General features: G+C 50.6%; 1 protein-coding gene across 5 annotated transcripts in view; it reads left to right on the top strand.

Moving 5' to 3' along the window:
• Positions 1 to 18,773, top strand: part of scai (suppressor of cancer cell invasion) — a 246,501-nt gene that overhangs the window by 180,581 nt on the left and 47,147 nt on the right. The gene's annotated exons all lie outside the window — the stretch shown is intronic.

Raw genomic sequence — 18,773 nt, 5'->3', positions numbered from 1 at the left:
CAATCTCATTGTAAATGCTGGAATAGACTCAAAGGGCCAAATGGCTACTTCTTTTCTTGTTTAGCTGCAGCTTCATGCATTTCATAATCAGAGTCTCTCTGTGAGATGCCAGAATAATGTGGTTACTGGATGAGCTGGATAATTTGGACAGCAACTTCCTGATTTTGCTTGTTCAACAGCACAAGTGCGACCATGGATGTTGCTGTCCGATTCTTTAATGATTATTTCTACAACAAAACTGGCTCAATGTATTTAAAGCAGTGTTTGTAAAATAATGCTGAGTAATATCTTAATATATATTACAGGATGAGCTTTAATCCTTGATGACTTAAAATAAATATCCAATTATTTTCTTCAAAGACAATTATGTTTCAGAAGTTAAGTTGATAATGTTCACTTAATAGCTTAGTTGATGTGTTAAGCACACCTTCGAGAAGTTCATATGCTTAGTCTTCACTTGGTGCTAAATTAGCTGGTCTGAGCCAGGAATTACAAGTGGCCTCATTTAATGTGGGAGAGGGATATGAAAAGCAACCAAAGACCATTGCTACTTCTGATCGTACTCTACTGACCCCTGGTATGAACCATATGTAGTGGGTAAAGCCAGAATAGGCTCAGCTCTGATGTATGTTAGAGAAAAAGAGCTTGGGGTTAAAAACAAAACGTCATTTTGGGTGAGGTTCTAGATTATTTTTGGCACCGATGGATTCATACTCCAAGAGTAGTCAAAACCACCAGGAGTGGTCCTTTGGGGAGGATTCTCCGGTTGTGGCTATGCCTAGGTAGATCGCACAATCGGCAGCTCCTGCCGATAACGAACTTTTGGGCCCTTTTAAGGAGCTCCAGTGGCACTTTGACGACGATTCCCGGTGTGGGAAGGAAACAGTGAGGGTCCCCCAGCGCTGTATGGAGTGGACCAGGAGTGGGGCGGTTAAAAAAGTGGCTTTGGAGAAGAGAGGAGAACGGGCGCAAAAAAGCAAGATGGCGGCTGGCGGGGACCAGGCAGCGTAGGCCCAGTGGTCTTGGGAGCAGCAGGAGTTTTTGAGAAGCTGCTTTGCTGATTTAAAGGCGGAGATGCTGGCCCCTATGAAGTCGTCGATTGAAAGGTTGGTGGAGACCCAGAAGATGCAGGGGACGGCGATTAAGGAGGTGCAGCAGAAGGCCTCTGATAATGAGGACGAGATTCTGGGCCTGACGGTTCGAGTGGAGGCGCATGAGGCGCTGCACAAAAAATGGCAGGAGAAGCTGGAGAATAGGTCAAGGAGGCAGAACCTGCGGATTCTGGGTCTCCCTGAAGGCGTGGAGGGGTCGGATGCTGGGGCGTATGTGGCCACGATGCTGAGTACGCTGATGGGCGCGGGGGCTTTCCCGCGGCCCCTGGAGCTGGATGGGGTGCACAGAGTCCTGGCAAGGAAGCAGAGGACGAACAAGCCGCCGAGTGCTATGGTGGTAAGGTTCCATCGCTTCACCGACAAGGAGTGTGTCCTGCGATGGGCGAAGAAGGAGCGGAGCAGCAGGTGGGAGAACACAGATCCGGATCTATCAGAACTGGAGTGCAGAGCTGGCCAAGAAGCGTGCGGGATTTAACCGGGCCAAGGCGGTCCTCCACGGAAAGGGGTGAAGTTCGGGCTGTTGCAGCCGGCGAGGCTGTGGGTTACGTACCAGGACCGACACCACTATTTCGACATGCCGGACGAGGCGTGGACTTTCATCAAGAATGAGAAGTAGGACTCGAGTTAATGGACTGCAGTATGTTGTGGGGGTTGTTGGTGGGGGGGATGGGGCGATGTTATGTTGGGGGTTTTCCCCGTGTTTTCTTGTGTTTTTGTGGCCCCTTTGCCCGGGGCTTTGGGCGAGGTCGCAGTTGGGAGGAGCTGCGTCGCAGGAGGTGGGGTGGGCCCAGGCAGGGAGCGTGGTTTTCCCACAAAATGGTAGGGGTGGTACCTTACTTTGTTTTGTTTTCCTTCTTGGTTCACACGGTGGGTGGGGGGGACTCTCTCTACCCCACTTAAGTTGGGGGGGGGTTGGAGATTTGTAAGGCGAATCCACAGCGGGATTGGAGGTGGAGGCGGGAGCGGCCGGGGTCAGCATGAGTCAGCTGACTTACGGGAGTGCAATGGGGGGGTAGGGGGGGTTAAGCAGATGCTTGGCCTGGGAGGGGGGGGGGGGCGCTGGGATGCTGCTGTGCTGACTGAGGGGGAATCAATGTTAAAGGGGAGAGTCGGGGTGGGGAGCCTCCGCCTGGGGGGCTGGAGGGTGCGGAAGGCGCGGGCACCGGGGAGGGGGGGTAGCCCCCCGATCCGGCTGTTCACATGGAACGTGAGAGGCCTGAATGGGCCGGTCAAGAGGGCCTGTGTGTTTTCGCACTTAAAGGGGCTACGGCCGCGTAGGATCTGGAGTCATGCAGTTTGGTAATTGGGGGGGGGGGGGGGCTTTAACACGGTCCTGGACCCGACACTGGATCGGTCTAGGTCGAGATTGTGTAAGAGGCCGGCAGCGGCCAAGGTCCTGAGGGGATTCAAGGACCGGATGGGGGGAGTGGATCCGTGGCGATTTGCCAGGCCTAGGGCGAAGGAGTTTACCATCTTCTCCCATGTGCACAAGGCGTACTCGCAGATTGATTTTTTCGTAGTAAGTAGGGCGCTAACCCCGAGAGTGGAATGGGTGGAGTATTCGGCCATTGCGATCTCGGACCATGCCCCGCACTGGGTGGAGCTGGGGTTGGGGGAGGAGAGAGGCCAACGCCCGCTGTGGCGAATGGACGTGGGACTACTGGCGGACGAGGAGGTTTGTGGGCGGGTTCGGAGGTGTATCCAAAGCTATGTGGAGGCCAATGATAATGGGGAGGTTCCGGTGAGTGTGGTCTGGGAGGCGCTGAAGGCAGTTGTCAGGGAGGAGCTAATTTCAATCAGGGCCCACAGAGAGAAGAGGGAGAGGATGGAGAGGGAGAGATTGGTGGGGGAGATACTTAGGGTGGACAGGAGGTCTGCGGAATCCCCCGAGGAGGGGTTGTTGAAGGAGTGCCGGAGCCTGCAGGCGGAGTTTGACTTGCTTACCACTGGGAAGACTGAGGCCCAGTTGAGGAAGGTACAGGGAGCAGTGTATGAGTATGTGGAGAAGGCAAGTAGGATGCTAGCGCATCAGCTGCGGAAGAGAGAGGCGGCTAGGAGATTGGGGGAATTAGAGATAGCGGGGGGGGACTTCCGGGTGCGGCGATGACCAGCTAAGTCGCACGTTTCGGCACCTCCCGTTTTAACGGACCTTTGGGCTCTTATCGGGAGCCCCAACGGCAATTTACGAAGGCTGTGAGGCGACATAGAAGGGAGTCCCCCCGGATGTGAATGGATAGAAGAGATAATAATGACCAGATTGTGGAGGATCCTCTGGAGCAGCGGCAAAGAAGGGAAGTGAGAAGCAAGATGGCGGCAGATGGCGGCCAGTTGGTATGGGGCCTGGAACAGCAGGAGTTCCTCCGGCGATGTGTGGAGGAGCTCAAGAAGGAGGTGCTGGCGCCGATGCTGCAGGCGATTGAGGGGTTAAAGGAGGCGCAGAAGACCCAAGAGATGGAGCTCCGTGGAGTGAAGGCAAAAGCTGCAGAAAACGAGGACGAGGTACAGGGCTTGGTGGTGAAGACTGAGACGCACGAGGCACTGCATAAGAGGTGTATGGAGAGACTGGAAGCCCTGGAAAATAGCTCGAGGAGGAAGAACTTAAGAATCTTGGGTCTTCCTGAAGGGGCAGAGGGAGCGGACGTTGGGGCGTATGTGAGCACGATTCTCCATACCTTAATGGGAGCTGAGGCCCCGACGGGCCCCCTGGAAGTGGAGGAAGCGTACCGAGTCCTCGTGAGAAGCCCAAAGGCAGGAGAAATACCTCGAGCAATAGTGGTGAGGTTCCACCGCTACTAGGACAGGGAGATGGTCCTGAGATGGGCGAAAAGGACACGGAGCAGCAGGTGGGAGAACGTGGTGATCCGCGTGTATCAGGATTGGAGTGCGGAGGTGGCAAGAAGGAGGGCGAGTTTCAATCGGGCCAAGGCGGTGCTCCACAAGAGGAAAGTGAAATTCGGAATGTTGCAGCCGGCAAGACTGTGGGTTACACACCAGGGTAAACACCACTACTTTGAGACGGCAGAGGAGGCGTGGACATTTATTGAAGAGGAGAAGTTGGACTAGATTTGAGAAAGAGTGTTTGAAATGAAGTAGCGAGGTGGTGGCAAGGGACTGTGAATCAGATGGGGGAAAATTTTCTTTTCCCTCGAAGGGGGGGGGACACGAAGAAATGTGGGGGCCGGTGGGGAAGGAGAGAGGGAGCTGCACCATCAGGGGCGGGGCTGAGAGGGAAGCGCGGGCTTTGTTCCTGCGCTATGGAAAATGTGGCGGGAAAAGGAAGGAGGCGGCCTCACATAATGGGAGGCTAAGGATAAACGGGGAAGCTGAGGTCAGCCAGAGTTTGCTGACTTCCGGAAGCAATATGGGGGGAAGCAACTAAGCTAGAGAAGGATCTAGCGGGGCGGGGGGGGGGGGGGGGGGGGGCGGTTTAACTGGGTTGCTGCTGCTAAGGGGAAAGGGGAGCAGTTACGGGATGGGCTGGTCGGGACGGGAGGGCACCGTCCGGGGGATAAGTGGGTGCGTGGGAACCGGGTGAGGAGCTGGTCTAAAAAAGGGGATGGCTAGTCGACGAGGGGGGTGGGTAAAGAGCCCCCCAACCCGGTTGATCACATGGAACATAAGAGGGTTGAATGGGCCGATTAAGAGGGCAAGGGTATTTGAGCACCTAAAGAAGCTAAAGGCCGACGTGGTCATGCTTCAGGAGACGCACCTGAAACTGGCGGATCAGGTCAGATTAAGAAAAGGATGGGTGGGACAGGTATTCCACTCGGGCTTGGATGCGAAAAATAGAGGGGTTGCAATACTGGTGGGGAAACGGGTATTGTTTGAGGCGAAGACGACAGTGGGGGTAGATACGTGATGGTGAGTGGCAGATTGCAAGGTGAGGCGGTGGTGCTGGTGAACATATATGCCCCGAACTGGGATGATGCGAACTTTATGAAGCGTATGTTGGGGCGCATCCTGGACCTGGAGATGGGAAAGTTGGTAATGGGGGGGGACTTCAACACGGTGCTGGACCCAGGGCTGGACCAGTCTAGATCTAGGACCGGGAGGAGGCCGGCAGCGGCCAAGGTGCTTAAGGGCTTTATGGAGCAGATGGGAGGAGTGGATCCCTGGAGATTTACTAGACCAAGGAGTAAAGAGTTTTCCTTCTTCTCCCATGTCCACAAAGTGTACGCCCGGATAGACTTCTTTGTCCTGGGAAGGGCGCTGATCCCGAAGGTGGCAGGAACGGAGTATTCGGCTATAGCCATTTCAGATCATGCCCCACATTGGGTAGATCTGGAAGTAGGAGAGGAAAAGGAGCAGCGCCCACTCTGGAGATTAGATATGGGACTGTTGGCGGACGAGGGGTTATGTGTAAGGGTGAGGGGATGTATTGAAAGGTACCTAGAGATCAATGATGACGGAGAGGCCCAGGTGGGAGTGGTCTGGGAGGCGCTGAAGGCGGTGGTTAGAGGGGAGCTGATCTCCATAAGGGCCCATAAGGGGAAACAAGAGGGTAAAGAAAGGGAGAGATTGTTGGGGGAGATTTTGAGGGTGGATAGGCAATATGCGGAGGCTCCAGATGAAGGGCTATACAGGGAAAGACGGAGATTTCACACGGACTTTGATTTGTTGACCACGGGTAAGGCAGAGGCACAATGGAGGAAGGCACAGGGAGTGCAGTATGAATATGGAGAGAAGGTGAGCCGGCTGCTGGCCCAACAACTTGGGAAGAGGGGGGCGGCGAGAGAGATCGGAGGGGTTAGAGACGAGGAGGGAAAGATGAAACGGGGAGCGGAGAGGGTGAACGGGGTGTTTAAGGTATTTTACGAGAGGCTATATAAGGCTCAACCCCCGGAAGGGAAAGAGGGAATGATGCGTTTCCTAGACCAGCTGGAGTTCCCAAAGGTTGAGGAACAGGAGATGACTGGACTGGGAGCGCAGATTGTGGTGGAGGAGGTGGTAAAAGGAATTGGGAACATGCAGACAGGGAAGGCCCCGGGACCGGATGGGTTCCCGGTGGAGTTCTATAGGAAATACGTGGACTTGCTGGCCCCACTTCTGACGAGAACTTTTAATGAGGCTAGGGTAAGGGGGACACTACCCCTGACGATGTTGGAGGCGACGATATCGCTGATCCTGAAAAGAGACAAAGACCCTTCTGCAGTGCGGGTCATACAGGCCTATTTCCCTCTTGAACGTAGATGCCAAGCTTTTGGCCAAGGTGATGGCGACGAGGATAGAGGACTGTGTCCCTGGGGTGGTGCATGATGATCAAACGGGGTTTGTTAAAGGGAGGCAATTGAATGCTAACATACGGAGGCTGTTGGGGGTGATGATGATGCCCCCACCGGAGGGGGAGGCGGAGATAGTGGTGGCGATGGATGCAGAGAAAGCATTTGATAGTGGAGTGGGACTACCTGTGGGAAGTACTGAGGAGATTTGGATTTGGAGAGGGGTTCATTAGATGGGTTCAGCTCCTGTACAGGGCCCCGGTGGCAAGTGTGATTACAAATAGGCAACGATCTGACCACTTCCGACTATATAGGGGTACAAGACAGGGATGTCCCATGTCCCCGTTACTGTTTGCGTTGGCAATTGAGCCATTGGCCATAGCGCTGAGGGGCTCGAGGAAGTGGAGGGGGGTACTTAGAGGAGGAGAAGAGCATCGGGTGTCATTATACGTGGATGATTTGTTGTTGTATGTCGCGGACCCAGTGGAGGGGATGCCTGAGATAATGCAGACACTCAGGGAGTTTGGAGAATTTTCAGGATATAAATTGAATATGGGGAAGAGTGAACTGTTTGTGATGCACCCCGGGGAACAGGGCAGGGGGATAGACGATTTACCGTTGAGGAGGGTAAGAAGAGATTTCCGGTATTTAGGGATCCAGGTGGCCAGGAATTGGGGAACCTTGCATAAGCTTAACTTGGCACGACTGGTAGAGCAGATGGAAGAGGACTTTAGGAGGTGGGACATGGCGCCCCTGTCATTGGCGGGCAGGGTGCAGGCGGTTAAAATGGTGGTCCTTCCGAGGTTTCTTTTTGTGTTCCAGTGCCTTCCTGTACTGATTACAAAGGCCTTTTTTAAGAAGGTGGACAAGAGTATTATGAGCTTTGTGTGGGCTGGAAAGACCCCAAGAGTAAAGAGGGGGTTCCGGCAGCGCAGTAGGGACAGAGGGGGACTGGCACTGCCGAGTCTAAGTGATTATTATTGGGCCGCCAACGTGTCAATGATATGTAAGTGGATGAGGGAAGGGGAAGGAGCGGCGTGGAAAAGACTGGAGATGGCGTCCTGTAGGGGAACTAGCTTAAAAGCATTGGCGACGGCGCCGTTGCCGTTCTCCCCGAAAAAATACACCACAAACCCAGTGGTGGTGGCAACTCTGAAAATTTGGGGGCAGTGGAGACGACATAAGGGAGTGACGGGTGCCTCATTGTGGTCCCCGATAAGGAACAACCATAGGTTCGTCCCGGGAAGGATAGATGGGGGATTTAAATCTTGGCAGCGAGCAGGAATTGCAAAATTGCAGGACTTGTTCTTAGACGTGACGTTCGCGAGTCTGGGAACACTGACAGAAAAATATGGGTTGCCACCTGGGAATGCATTTTGCTATATGCAAGTGAGGGCATTTGTGAGGCAACAGGTGAGGGAATTTCCGCAGCTCCCGGCGCAAGAGATCCAGGACAGAGTGATATCGGGGGCATGGGTGGGTGATGGTAGGGTGTCAGATATATATATAGGGAAATGAGAGACGAGGGGGAGACGATGGTAGAGGAGCTGAAGGGAAAATGGGAGGAGGAGCTGGGGGAAGAGATTGAGGAGGGGCTGTGGGCAGATGCCCTAAGTAGGGTAAACTCTTCGTCCTCGTGTGCCAGGCTCAGCCTGATACAATTCAAGGTTCTACACAGGGCGCATATGACGGGAGCTAGGCTGAGTAGGTTTTTTGGAGTGGAAGATAGGTGCGGGAGATGCGCGGGAAGCCCGGCGAACCACACCCACATGTTTTGGTCATGTCCGGTATTGCATGGGTTCTGGGTGGGTGTGGCAAAAGTGATCTCGAAGGTGGTGGGGGTCCGGGTCAAACCAAGCTGGGGGTTGGCTATACTTGGGGTTGCAGATGAGCCGGGAGTGCAGGAGGCGAGAGAGGCCGACGTGTTGGCCTTTGCGTCCCTCGTAGCCCGGCGAAGGATTCTACTTGTGTGGAAAGAAGCTAAGCCCCCGGGTGTGGAGGCCTGGATCAACGACATGGCAGGGTTTATAAAACTGGAGCGGATAAAATATGCATTAAGAGGTTCGGCTCAGGGGTTCACTGGGCGGTGGCAACCGTTCCTCGACTATCTCGCAGAGCGATAAGGGAAAATAGGAAAGGCAGCAGCAGCAGCCCAGGGGGGGGGAGGGCTCATTTGGGTCTTCAGGGGTTTTGTGTGTGTGTTTATATATTAGTTATTTATATTAGATTTCACAAAGTTACTATTTTAGTTACTATTTCAGTTGTTTCTTATTTTGTTGTTGGCAGTTGCCGATAGTCCGCATATTATTTATTTATAAAACGATCAATGTATATATTATTGCAAAGTTGTAAAATGGGAAATTTTTGTTTGATCGAAAAACTTTAATAAAATATATATTTTTTAAAAAGAGATAGCGGGGGGAACACGGTGCTGAGCTCGGCAAAGATTAACGAGGTCTTCAAGGACTTCAATGGTAAATTGTACGAGTCAGAACCCCCAGAGGGGGGAGGGGATGAGGCAGTTCCTGGACCAACTGAGATTTCCAAAGGTGGAGGGGGTGCGGGTAGAGGGTTTGGGGGCCCCGATTGAGATGGAGGAACTGGTTAAGGGGTTGGGGATATGCAGGCGGGCAAGGCCCCGGGACCGGATGGGTATCCCGTAGCGTTTTATAGGAAATTCTCGGAGCTGTTGGGCCCGCTGTTGTTGAGAACTTTTAATGAGGCTAAGGAAAAGGGAATCCTTCCCCCGACGATGTTGCCAGGCTCTGATCTCGCTTATCCTCAAGCAAGATAAGGTCCCGTTGCAATGCGGCTCCTATAGGCCGATTTTCCTCCTAGATGTGGATGCCAATCTGTTGGCCAAGATCTTGGCCACTAGGATTGAGGACTGTGTCCCGGGAGTGATTAATGAGAATCAGAAGGGGTTTGTGAAGGGCAGGCAGTTGAATATGAATGTGCGGAGGCTCCTGAATGTGATCATGATGCCCTCGGAGGGGGGTTGGGGGGGGGGGGGGGGTGGACGCAGAAGTGATAGCGGAAATAGACACTGAGAAAGCCTTTGATCGGGTGGAGTGGGAGTACCTGTGGGAAGTGTTGGGCAGATTTGGGTTTGGAGAGGAATTTATAGGGTGGGTCAAATTGTTGTATCAGGCCCCGGTAGCGAGTGTGTCGACGAACTGGCTGCGGTCGGAGTACTTTAGATTATATCGAGGAACGAGGGAGGGGTGCCCCCTGTACCCCCTGCTGTTTACCCTGGCGATCGAGCCGCTGGCCATGGCATTGAGGGAGTCCAGAAACTGGAAGGGGTTGGTTCGGGGGGGGGGAGGAGCATCGTGTCTCACTGTATGCGGATGACCTGCTCCTGTATATTGCGGATCCGGTGGAGGGGATGGGGGAGGTCATGCAAATTCTTGGAGACTTTTCGGGGTATAAGCTGAATGTTGGAAAAAGCGAGCTTTTTGTGATACATGCGAAGGGCCAGGAAAAGAGATTGGGAGAGCTACCGCTCAAGATGGTGGAGAGGAGCTTTCGTTACTTGGGCATCCAGGTGGCTAAGAGCTGGGGGGTCTTGCACAAGCTCAATTTAGCGCGGCTGGTGGATTTGATGGAGGAGGACTTTAGGAGGTGGGACATGCTGCCGCTTTCCCTGGCCGGCAGGGTGCAGTCTGTAAAGGTGACGGTCCTCCCTAGGTTCTTGTTCGTCTTCCAGTGCCTGCCCATTCTCAGCCCCAAGTCCTTTTTCAAGCAGGTACATAGGAGTATTACGGGATTTGTATGGGCAGAGAAGACCCCGCGGGTTAAGAGACTGTTCTTGGAGCGCAGTTGCGGGGGGGGGGGGGGGTGTTGGTGCTGCTGAACTTTTGCAGCTATTATTGGGCAGCGAATGTATCTATGATTCGGAAATGGGTAATGGAGGGAGAGGGGGCGGCGTGGAAACGGTTGGAAGTGGCGTCTTGTAAAGATACTAGCTTGGGGGCACTGATAACGGCACCGCTTCCACCGGCGCGGTCTACCACGAGCACAGTGGTGGCGGCGACATTGAGGATCTGGGGGCAGTGGAGACGGCACAGTGGGGAGGCAGGGGCTTCAGTCTGGGCCCCGATACGGAACAATCACAGGTTCGTTCCAGGTAGAATAGACGGTGGGTTCCTAAACTGGCACAGGGCGGGTATCAAAAGGATGGGGAATTGTTTATCGATGGGACTTTTGCTAGTCTGAGGGCACTGGAGGAGAAATTTGGGTTGCCCCCAGGGAATAGTTTTAGGTACATGCAGGTTCGGGCATTCGTGAAAAAGCAGGTGGGGGAATTTTCATTGCTAGCTGCCCGGAGGATACAGGACAGGGTGGTCTCGGGGATGTGGGTAGGGGACGGCAAGGTATCGGACATATGCCAGGAGGTGGAGGAGGCCTCCGTGGAAGAACTGAAGGGCAAGTGGGAGGAGGAGCTGGGCAAGGAGCTAGATGAGGGCCTGTGGGCTGACGCTCTGGGCAGGGTCAATTCCTCTTCATCTTGTGCCAGGCTTACCTGATTCAGTTTAAGGTGGTGCACTGGGCGCATATGACAGTGGCGAGAATGAATAAGTTCTTTGGGGTGGAGGACAGGTGTGGGAGGTGTTCAGGGAGCCCAGCAAACCATGTCCATATTTTCTGGGCATGCCCGGCACTTACAGGATTTTGCAAAGGCTATGTCAAAGGTCATGGACACTCTGGTAAAACCGAGCTGGGGGATAGCGATATTTGGGGTATCAGACAATCCGGGAGTGCAGGAGTTGAAAGAGGCCGGATTTCTGGCCTTTGCCTCCTTGGTAGCCCGGAAAAGGCTCTTGTTTATGTGGAGGGATGCAAAACCGCCAAGTGTAGAGGCTTGGGTCAGTGACATGGCTGGGTTTCTCAGGTTGGAGAGGATAAAGTTTGCCTTGCGAGTGTCACACCCCTAGCTAAACTGTTTCAGTACAGCTACAACACTGGCATGTACCCAGCAATGTGGACAATTGCCCAGCAATGCCCTGTGCACAAAAAGCAGGACAAATCCAATTCGGCCAATTACTGCCCCATCAGACTACTTTTAATCACCAGTAAAGTGGTGGAAGGGATCATCATCAGTGCTATCAAGTGGTGCTTGTTTAACAATAACCTGCTTGTTGACGTTCAGTTTGTGTTTCGCCAGGGCCACTCGGCCCCTGACCTCATTATCGCCTTTGTTCAAACCTGGACAAAAGAGCTTAACTCCAGAAGCGAGATGAGAGTGACTGCCCTTGACATCAAGGCTGCATTTGATCTGTGTGGCCTCAAGGTGTCAAGGGGATTCGGGGGCAACTCTCTGCTCGTAGGAGTCACAAAGGAAGATGGAAGAGAGGAGAATTCAGCCCAGGCTTGCTAAGGTTATAAAAACCAGCAGAAAGTGCCTGCTCACACAAACCTCACACAAAGGAAGTCATACCTCACACAAAGGAAGATGGTTGTGGTTGTTTGAGGGAAGTCATCTCAGCTCCAGGACATCACTGCAGGGATGCCTCAGGGTAGTGTCCTAAGCTCAACCATCTTCAGCTGCTTCATCAATTACCTTCCTTCTCTCGTAAGAAGTTAGGATGTTCTCTGATGATGTTCTCTGATGATTGCACAATGTCCAGCATCATTCGCGACTCCCCAGAAACTAAAGCAGTCCATGTCCAAATGCAACAAGACCTGAATAATATCCAGACTTGGGCTGACAAGTGGCAAGGAACATTTGTGCCACACAAGTGCCAGGCAATGACCATCTCCAACAAGAGAAAATCTAGCCATTGCCTGTGACATTCTATGTCATCGCTCAACCCCCCTCCACTATCAACATCCTGAGGGTTACCATTTACCTGAACTGAACTAGACTGCGGCTACAAAAACACGTCAGAGGCTAGGAATTCCGCCGTAAGTAACACACCACCTGACTCTCCAAAGACTGTCCATCATCTGCAAGGCCCAAGTCAGGAGTGTGATGCAATACTCTCCAGTTGGCTAAATGAGTGCAGCTTCAACAACACTCGAAGCTTTACACCATCCAGGACAAAGCGACCAGCTTGATTGGCACCCCATCAACAAACATTGATTCCCTCCACCATAGTTGCACAGTGGCACCAGTTTGTACCATCAGATGCACTGCAATAACTTGCCAAGGCTCCTTAGACAGCCCCTTCCAAATCCATGACCACTACCATCTGACTGACATTGCAACAGACACACACCACCTGGAAGTTCCCCTCCAAGCCATACTATCCCGACTTGGAAATATATCGCCATACCTTCACTGTTGCTGGGTGAAAATCCTGGAACTTCCTCCCTGTGGGTGTACCTACACTACATGAATTGCAGTGGCTCAAGACACCAACTCACCTTTTCAAGGGCAATTATGGATGGACAATAAATGCTGCCTTAACCAACAAAGCCACGTCCCTTGAATTATTATTTTTTTTTAAATGTTGCCCCTCTTGATTTGCCAAATTATTGCCACTCACCCACAAAAGCTTTCCAAACTTTGTGTATCTATTCAGATTTTGTATACACGTGCCTGCTTCTGCAGCTTCCTGCAGTAAGAATATTGGTAACCTTTTATATGAAAAACAATGGACTATTCTTTTTCGCACAGGACTTGTAATAAAGGTTAATAAGTTCTTGAGAACTTTATGCAATTTGAAAATGCAGCCTGCAAATTTAGTGGATGTGCACTCCTGAGCTCCAGGATGCTTTGGTATTCAACTATTCCCTGTCCGGCTAAGGACCAGCTCTACCACTTGTATTTCATAGAATCCCTATAGTGCAGAAGGAGGCCATTCAGCCCATCGAGTCTGCACCGACCTTTGGAAAGAGCATCCTACCTAGGCCCACACCCTATCCCCATAACCTAACCTGCAAATCCCTGGATACTAAGGGGCAATTTATCATGCCAATCCACTTAACCTGCACATTTTTGGACTGGGAGGAACCCGGAGGAAATCCACGCAGACACTGGGAGAAAGTGCAAAATCCACACACAAAGTTAGCCGAGGCCGGAATTGAATCCGGGTCCCTGGCGCTGTGATGCAGCAGTGCTAACCACTGTGCCGCCATGCTGCCCCTCTGAGTTACTTAATAATCTAAAAGTGTGTTTAACGCCAGAAATTACATGCAAATCTGAGATGTTTCTTGGAATCCAAAGTGCAGTTAAAAAGCCTGTTACCACTTTGTGTTGCTCACACTCAAATGATGTATTCATTATTTATGCATATTTTTTCAAATAAATGTCTATATGGTAGTTATTGTTTGTGGAACAGGTAATGGATTCTTTGTCTGTATTTTATAGGGACTAATGTCTATGGTGGCTGGATCTGAATGATGAGTTTTATCTTCTTTTGTACAAGATCTTCTTATTAATATTAGTCATTGTCACATAGTTGGTGTGTTTGGGGATGTTCCAAAGTCTTAGTTGTTTTTCTCTGTTTCCCAAATTTCCACAGGTGAATTTCCTTTACTTTCTTTGTCCACTTTTATTTTGATATTTTCTCAGGTGATATATGGCAGGCTATTTAATTTTATCTTTTTAGCGTATGACTGTTTCACATGCAGGACGGCACGGTGGTACTGCTGTCTCACAGCTCCAGGCACCTGGGTTTAATTCTAGCATTGGGTCACTGTCTGTGGAGTTTGTACGTTCTCTGTGTCTGCGTGGGTTTCCTCCCACAGTCCAAAGATGTGCAAGTTAGGTGGATTGACCATGCTAAATTGCCCCTTAGTGTCCAAAAGATTAGGTGGGGTTATGGGGATAAGATGCGGCGGGCTTAAGTAGGGTGCTCATTCCTGTGCAGACTCGGTGAGCTGAATAGTCTTCTGCACTGAAATTCTATGATTCTATTTTATGATTATTGCCCATCCCCGAGGGCATTTTTAGAGTCAACATGTAGGCCAGACCAGGTATGGCCGACAGATTTCCTTTCTTAAAGGATATTAATGAACCAGATGGGCTTTTACAACAAATCGACAATTTCATGGTCATTAGACTTTTAATTCCAGATTTTTATTGAATTCAAATTTCACTATCTGCCAAGGTGTGATTCGATCCCAGGTCCCCAGAGCATTACCCTGGGTCTCTGTATTACTAGTCCAGCGACATTACGACTACGCCACCGCCTCCCCAGTTGCATGGGAGTAAATTTATTCTGGGCAAAATAAAATACTGTGTACAGGATTGAATCATGTGTAGAGCGGGCTCGTATTTTGTGTAAGTTTCTGAATTAAAGTAAACTATGACGACCCTTTTTTTGCTTAGCAGCATTTCTACATTACTGCAGGTAAGTAAAATAAATAATTGAGTGCCTGGTGCCATTCTATTTTAACCCAACTTCTGAACAAAACCTTTAAATATTTGCTCATTTAAAATAAAACAAAACCAACAAATGTACCCTGGTCTTGTCATAAACATCATTCAATTAATACTGATTCGTTAGACCACAGAAGGGTGCATTTAATGGATATGTGTAGAAACATTTTTTTTAAAAGGAAAAATTAGTGTCTGATCATACATTGAGTGTTGTGTATTTCGCAGCTTCATTTTTTCAAAAAGGTTTTGTCCAAACGTTATTCACTCAATATTGTAATTAAAGTTGCACTTGTAAATTCCAGGTGCATTTAAAAGATTATCCATTGTTCATTTTATGTTTCTTATGCCTGTGGTCAGGTGGTAAAGCACATTAGCTCCCTCTGGTGCTTGACTGTTGTCATAATCTTAGTGTGGCCTACTTTGTTTAGGTGTTAATTTAATATCATTAGAATTATTCCTGAATTTTTAAATCTTTGACAAATTTTCATAAGCAATCTGCAAATATTATAGCTTGTAAGTGGAACGCTTTTGTTTTGTGTGTGTGTATTGAGCAGTTACAGATGTAGCGCGATACATTCAATACTTAGCGAACGACGTCTGTGCTGGCTCGACCATGTTCATCAGATGGATGATGACCATATAGTCAAACATCTTCGATATACGGTGAACTAGCCACTGGGTCATGACCTCATGGACATTCATACTTTGACTGTAAAGACACATGCAAGTGTTATGATCCCAGTTGATATGAAACTGGATGGGAAGACTTCCGGTGGCAGCCATGAGGTGAGTGGTCGTGCACAAAGTGGCTCCCGCTTGGAGACTTGGTTTTAGGCCCTTTTTACCCAGAAAACAGGCATGGTGGTGGGAAGAAAACCAAAATAATTGAGGTTTGTCGGTTTATCCTCTGGTGTGACATGTCTGCGGGATACAACACGAGGCAAAAATTGAATAAAGCCCCCACTCACGATTTGAAAGACCCCCGTGGTGGAGAGAAAGCGAACATGATGGACCTCACTGTGTCGTCGACACCTTCCCAATTGCCAACCGAGAAACTAATGGAATTCATAGTGGGAGAATTCCAGAAGCGTAGGCAGGTGATGTGGGAATACCTGTCTAAGGTGATTGAGGTGGCAGTAGCTCCCCTTCGTGTGGCGATGGAAAAGGTGGAGCAGTGATTGAAGTCACAGGGAGCGTTGATTTGGGAGGTGGAGAGGGCGGTCTTGAAATACAGTGACCGGATTGGCTCTTTAGAATCACAAATATCAATGTTGGCTGAGGCCCACAAAATCATGAAGGCCAGGGTGGACGATCAGGACTCCGGGCGTCAACCTCTGGATAGTTGGGTTACCGGAGAGAATTGAAGGTCCGCATGCCACTGATGATACGGCAAAGATGTTTGGGATGTTGGTCAGGAAGGGAGTCTTTGCAAAAGCCCTCGAGGTGGACCGGGCCCACCAGTTGCAGTGCCAGAAGCGGAGATCTGGGGACCTGCCGCGTGTGGTAATCATCCATTTACACAAGTATTTGGACAAGGAGCGAATTTTAAAGTGGGCGAAGACCATGCGAGAGTAATGCAAGGGGAGGGGGTGTGGGGGGGGGGGGGGGGGCATGCACACACTCTCACTCCCACTCCTTGATATCAGGGCTAATCTGGCTAAAGGTCGAGCTGGATTTAACAAGGCCAAGACTGCACTCTTCAAGAGCAAAATATGGTTTGTCATGTTTAGGACAGAGACCATTATTTCAGTATGCCAGTGGAGGCAAATAACTTGGTGAGGAAGGATGTTCTGGGGGAGAACTTTGTGGTTATGAGCAGTTATGGAGTTTTTTGAATGTTTACAGGTTAATGTGTTTATTTCTACCATTTTTGATGTTTTTGTTCTGGATTTCATTTTTTTTTCTGAGTTTGGGTTAGTTTGTCTCGTCAAAGGGTGTTTGGGTTTGTTACGTACCATTTTGGAAGGTGGAGTGGGGTAAGGGGTTGTTGAGGCTTGTTCTGATTGGTTTTCATTGCTTCCATTAACTAGCATAACTGCTAAAATGGTGACCCCCCACTTGGAAAACAATGTCAAAGAAGGGGCTGCAGCTGGTAGCCTGGGTGTGGGAGGTTTTTTTTATCAGGTTGGTGGGGTGAGGTAACATGCCTAGGTTGGCTGGGTTTTCTTTGTTTGGGTTGTGGGAGGGGAGGGGAAGGAATGACGTTATCTGGAGTTGGGTGGATTAGTTTGCTGATGGAAAGGGGAAGGGGTCAGGGGTAGTGGCTAGGAAGCCACGGGTGAGCGGGTATGTGGAGTGGGGAGAGTAGAATGCTGGTGACTCGGGTTTCTTCGTTGAGGGATTTGGGTGAGGGCGGTCATCTTGGGTAGGCCTGGAACCGAGGAGGCCTGGATCTGCTGAATCTCCTCACGAGGTGAATATGGCGGATCCTGATGTGGGGGGGGGGGGGGGGGGTCTTTACTCACTTGAAGAGCTTGAAAGCTGATGTAATCTTCTTGCAGGAGATGCATTTGAGGGTTAGGGACCAGACGGGTCGAAGGAAGGGATGGGTGGAGCAGGCATTCCATTCAAATTTTGATACGAGATCGAGAGGGGTGGCAATCCTATTATCAGGAGAATGGCTTTTACAGCAGCCAGTATTTTGACGAACCCTGGGGGGGGGCGGCGGGATATGTGATGGTGAGTGAGCTTTTGGCAGATGTATCGGTGGTTTTCGTGATCAAGGTTCAAATTGGACCTTGGCCATCCCACACCTTTGGGGGAAAACATCAGCAGTGTGCATTGGACCCGAGGATGGACAGGTCGAGTCCCAAGTCTTTCGTAACTTTGGGCATGGCAAAAGAGTTAGCAGTGTTCATGGAGCAGAATGTGGGGGGACGACGACATGAGGCTGTAGGTGAACTGAGCCCAGTGCCACCCTTGGAGGTTAGATACAGTACTCCTAGCAGTTAAAGGGGTTCTGTGAGAAAGTAGCCTTGGCCATAGAGAACTATGTAGGTTTCAATCAGAATGGGGAAGTTTCGCTCTCTACATTCCGGGAAGTGCTGAAGGCAGTGATCAGAGGGGACGTAATCTCATACAAGGCCCACAGAGACAAGGTTGGGAAACTGGCCAGGCAGAGGTTGGTCAACTCCATTCCAGAGGTGGACCGGTAGTAATCTATAGCCCGGCAACGGAGCTATTAGCGAAGAGAAAGAGGTTACAAATGGAATTTAAATTGGGAAGGCAGTGAACCAACTTCATCGCTCACGCGAAGCATTTTATGAGTATGGTGAGAAGGCAGCAGGCGACCACACGAGAGACAAACCCAGGTTAAGGACGAGGAGGGAGGGCTGGTGATGGCTCCTGATAAGCTTATTGGTGCCTTTGAGGCTTTCTACTGGGGGATGTATAAGTCTAAGCCCCTGGGGGAGGGGCAGGGGATGGAACAGTTTTTGGACGGGTTGGACTTCCTGCTGGCTGAGAGCATGAAGAGGCAGGGGTTGGAGGCACTGTTGGGGCTGGAATGGTTTAAAGAGTATATCAGTTCTATGTAATTGGGGAAGGTGGGGTGGGGGGGAAATGGGGGTGGGGGGGGGGGATCAGAGCAGTAGGTCAGCAGGTGAAGTTGCTGAACACAATGGGACTGGTGGTATGAAGTGCATTTCTTTCAACAGGTAAGGCAGATGAACTTAGAGCTAGGATTAGTACTTGGAACTAATGTTGTTGCTATTACAGAGTCTTGGTTGAGGGAGGGCCAGGAAACGTTCCAGGATTAGAGGGGGATGTAAAAGGGGTGGGGGGTTGCATTACTGGTTAAGGAGAATATCACAGCTGTACTGAAGGGGAGGACACCTCGGAGGGCTCATGCAGCGAGGCAATATTGGTAGAGCTCGGGAATAGAAATGAATTAATGAAAATCGAAAGGGTGCAATCACAATGTTGGGGGGGTTACTTACAGGCTTCCCAACAGCCAGCAGGAGATAGCGGGGCAGATATGTAGTCATATTTTGGAACGATGTAAAAGCAACAGGGTTGTTATGGTGAGTGATTTTATCTTCCCCTATATTAACTGGGACTCGCTTAATGCTAGAGGCTTGAGTAGGGCAGAATTTGTAAGGCGTGGCCAGGTGG

The sequence above is a fragment of the Scyliorhinus torazame genome, chromosome 22 (genome assembly GCF_047496885.1).
Source record: "Scyliorhinus torazame isolate Kashiwa2021f chromosome 22, sScyTor2.1, whole genome shotgun sequence".
NCBI classification, from domain to species: domain Eukaryota; kingdom Metazoa; phylum Chordata; class Chondrichthyes; order Carcharhiniformes; family Scyliorhinidae; genus Scyliorhinus; species Scyliorhinus torazame.
This window is presented reverse-complemented; position numbering and strand designations above follow the sequence as displayed.